The sequence below is a fragment of the Octopus sinensis genome, unplaced genomic scaffold (assembly GCF_006345805.1).
Source record: "Octopus sinensis unplaced genomic scaffold, ASM634580v1 Contig09277, whole genome shotgun sequence".
Lineage (NCBI taxonomy): Eukaryota > Metazoa > Mollusca > Cephalopoda > Octopoda > Octopodidae > Octopus > Octopus sinensis.
Genome location: NW_021831752.1, coordinates 45,068 through 49,697, shown reverse-complemented (window position 1 = coordinate 49,697; position 4,630 = coordinate 45,068). Strand labels below are relative to the sequence as shown.

The window sequence follows — 4,630 nt, the reverse complement described above, 5'->3', positions numbered from 1 at the left end:
ATAAAAGAGTAAAGAACAATGCTCTTAACAAGCCACAAAATATAAACACAAATATCATTTACGGAATGACCGGCCAATTAGAAAACCGAGAATTAATACTCCAACGGACACAGAAATAATGACTGCGGTGGGAAACAGCTGCAGTAACCCTCTACTGGTCTCATCAAGGTCAGTTCTGCGTATAAATTCAAAACCACAAACTTGCACAGAGCTTGGAATAAGTTTTGAAGAAATTGTTCAAAGGACGAGGCAGGGAAGTCAAGCAAATGAACTCTATTAAGAGAACAGAAAGCGCGGGGCTGATTCACAAAGTGTTGTCTCACCGGGCGACGGTCGCAATTAGTCCGCACAATGGCCATGAAGGAGACCAGACTCGACAATTTCTAGGCATTAGAAAAGTGTACTACTCCATATGCACGTGCACAATATTCAAAGGAAGAAGAGTCAGTCCCGTCATAAAGGAAAGTGATTGCGTCGCAAAACGTGATCAAATCGTCTGATAGGCGGTCACAGTACTCGAACTGAGGATGAGTAGGGGGAATACAATGAGCAGTCGAAGTGTCCCATTCACGCATATTTCTTGAAACCCGAAGTTGGACAGGCAGAGGGACGAGAACTGGAATTGGGAAAAAACGTCGCTCTCAAATTGTTAGTCTCAGTCAACCTTGCATTGAGGACTTGCTGATAATATTTTGATGTAGAAAACAGAGCGAGTGTCGTCGGGGAATCCACATCGAGGGAAGACTAAAATACTGCCGAGGATGAACTTTGTATGGCAGACTCGATGGGACCGTAAATAAAGCTATATCCAAAATATATGAGTGCCCGCAGGACTGCAACTGGATCCACCTGAGTGACAAATCTATGAATTAGTGAGAGAGGATACCTCCACATTAGCATAAACAATTTGCGGTTTATTCGTCCAGTTATGTCAAAGTAGGATTTGTCATTGAAGAAGAAGGAACTGTCGAGTTGTGACAGTCGAGTCAGGTCAGAGAAGGAGAGGAAACCGTCATTGTCCTACTCGTCAGGCAACTGCCCAACCGAGTCGTATTTGTCGAAAATGAAGGACACAAAGTCGAATCCGTGTTCTGTCAATTCGACCCCCCCGACAATGTCCATTCTAACTGATGGACCAACCCAACCTCTCAATGTTGACCTCGTCGACCAGAGTGAGGTCTTTGTCGTATCCGAAGGCCCCGAGAATCCTCCAAGTGGATTCCTGTTGGTTTCGTTGGACAAAGACAATCTGGAGGTGAATGAAGCCTGGGTGTGGTGGAGGACTACCCTCTCTGGTGATGCCCCCCTCCCGCACTGCATTGTCCACCGAATTGTACAACATCGACTTGACGTCCATCAACGCCGTCGGCTCCAAAGAGAAGCCAAAACAATATTTCTACCAAAGTGGGGAGACGGGCACCTGGAAAGCAGCCATTTCGTCGTCGTCGAGTTTGCCGTCGTTGTTTTGATCACAAATCTAGGAATGAGGGGCCACCCCACGTGGAATATGCGAGTGAAGGCATCTCTGCAGGGCTCAGTCAAGTCCCCTCTCTCTGCGTCGTACAGAATGGGGACGGGGAATAGAAAGGAGGTCTGAGCGTAGTAGAATGTCTCGCTTATGTTATCCAGAGTGAGGGCGGAGGACTGCAGTGGGGAGGGGAGGGACAACCATCACACATGTGGCTATTTGCGAGTGTTTGTCCATCATCTCCACGGCATGCTGGGAATGTGCCCACACAGTACCTCCATCTGCTGCTCTCCCACCAGATCAGCCTTGTTGCACACCACTATCACCGGTTTCCGTGGGCCGTCGAAGGAGGACCCGCGGATGAGCCCAAGCCAGAACTCCTCCAACTACAGTAAAGGGGGGGATCCACCGAATAGAAGGATTGGATGTTGGAACAGTCGCAGACTACACACACCACATCGGCCCTAATGGTCACCCTCACACCTCACTTGTCGCACTTGGTCGGCAATCTCGATTTCGTCCTGTTCTTGCACTACATGTCATGTTTTGTTATATCAACGAGAAGTGTCGATGATGTGAGTCTCCATCCCGTCCTGGCTTATGTCTGCAGGGATTGTAATGTTGTCCACCCTCGCAGGCACCTGTCTGTTAGGCCACCCAAATACGTCCTCGATGAATTCTTCCCCCACCAGTGACAGGATTATTGACGTCTTCCCAGTTCCACCTTACCATTATTTATCATCACACACCATCGCCTACAAGGACTATGTCGATTGACGATTTCATTCACAACTAATAACAATCGTTGAATTTATATTATATTGTTTTAATATATATTATTTATTTATTTAAATTATTATTTTTAAACTTTATCGCGGCTAACTTGATTTATAGAGAGAGGGAAAACAACTTTTATCAGTTGTTGCCGTTTAGTGGTGTTGGTTATGCGTGAGTGGTTTCATTGCAATTTATGCTACCGACTGGGCACAAACAGTGTCAAGTTCTACGTGACGAACTGTGGACATATATACTGCCAATGTTGCCTAAAACCAGGTCATTCTCTCTCACCAAGCATTAGGCACAACTCCCGTTTGTAGCCTATGCAAAAAAGCGTGTCAGTACGTGGAGTTTTCGAGAAATGTAACAAAAATAAGTAGAATAAAATAGACAAATCCCAACATTTATGCCCTCTTCCAAAACCCAGCAATTATCCTCGACAAAATAAACTCCTACTGCGACCAACTGCGGAAAGTGGTGGACTTTCAGCAGAATCACCGATCCCACCTGCACTCCTACCTCACATACAAAATGTCCAAAATGAACAAGCAGGCGGCCGACTCGCGAGCCACTGCGGACAAGCTGTGTCTGTACGAGAAGTGAGTGTCCATTTTATTCCAGCAAAATAACCGAATTGACCCAACAAGTCACCTTTCTGAAAAAGCGACTGGCCGAACAAGTCAGGCGTGTTTTGTATTCCAGCAACACGAAGGACGGTCAGTGGGGAGAACTCCGTCCATGATGATCTGGAAGGGTGAACCACTGGTTGTGAGTTTTAGACAGAACAAGTCCTCCCATCAACTCCCCTCGACGTAATTGGAAGGACACTGGTACTTCCTGCTGACGGTGATAGTTATGTTGCTTCGACAAGAACTACAAGCCTTCTTCCATTGGGTCGGGCAGACTATGTTTGCAGTCCTCCAGACATTGGCGGCCATCCGATCGACAGTCAGAGTATATATATTAGGGATGTTATTAGTGCATTCAATAATAATTATTGGAGATAAATCGTGTTTTGTTAATAAATCTAATTTATTAAATTAGTGGCTAACCTAAAGTAATGTAATTGCACAGCACACTACGTCATAGAATGGGTCAAGATAGTGAGTTGTCGTTTCTCGAGAGTTTTGCTCTCAGCGGATTGGCAGCCGTGGTTTCCAAGACTGGGGCAGCTCCCATCGAGCGAATCAAACTGTTGGTGCAGAATCAGAGCGAAATGATAAAGGCTGGCCGTCTCTCTCATCCATACAATGGGATTATCGACTGCACCACCAGAACATATCACGCTGAGGGTATACTCTTCTCTACATTCAGGACTCTTTTCCTTCTGGAGAGGGAATCTGGCCAACTGCCTCCGTTACTTCCCCACACAGGCACTCAATTTCGCCTTCCGGGACCAAATCAAGGCCGTCTTCAAAGTGAATAAAACGGACAGTTATGCCAACAAAATGACCAAGAATATATGTTCTGGGGGAGTGGCCGGGAGTATGTCTCTGGCCTTCGTTTATTCCCTGGACTATGCCCGGACTCGACTGGCCAACGACGCCAAGGCCACCTCGAAGGGAATGTCCGAACGACAGTTCAACGGACTGATTGATGTCTACGCCAAGACTATCAAATCAGACGGCTTTGTTGGCCTTTACCGGGGATTCAACATTTCTTGTGCTGGAATATTCATTTATCGAGGATTCTACTTTGGGTTGTACGACACACTCAAGCCACTGTTGCCCAACGAGAACTCCCTCATGATGAATTTCATTTTGGGCTACAACGTGACGGTCGTTTCTGGTCTGCTGTCATATCCGGTGGACACGATTCGTCGACGAATGATGATGACGTCCGGGGAGGCCGTTAAATATAAGGGATCGTGGGACTGCTTCCGACAGATCGTCATTTCCGATGGATATCAGTCACTCATGAAGGGCGCCGGGGCTAATATTCTGAGAGGGATTGCCGGGGCGGGGGTGCTTTCCGGGTTCGACAAACTGAAGGAGTTGTATATTCAAACGAGGATGTCATATTCCGCTTAACAATTAACCTCATTGTTCTCACTAATACGTCATTCTATTAAGTGCTGTTACTAAGAGACATTCCCATCTTTTAGGTTCATTTATTCCGTCTTTCGAACTCTAGCGGATACACGAGGGCACAAAAGGACCAGATATTGCCAACAATCGAAAATTCAGACTTCAAGGAAAGGGAACAGAATTGAAGGTAAGCAGTCGTGGATAACAAGGCTGGGCAAGGTCAACACAACTGGGAAACCAATTTAAGTGCCGGATTGGGATGTTCGTCGCTGTGTTTTAAATCTCGGTCATCGAACAGAAAGTGATCTTATCATTTCGAGAGTGTCAACCTCTGCTGATAAAATCATTCAAAGAATAA

At 46.2% G+C, this 4,630-nt stretch overlaps 1 pseudogene; it reads left to right on the top strand.

The window, feature by feature from the left end:
* The first annotated feature begins 3,335 nt into the window (after positions 1-3,335).
* LOC115228076 lies at positions 3,336-4,300 on the top strand (annotated as a pseudogene).
* Positions 4,301-4,630: the final 330 nt, after the last annotated feature.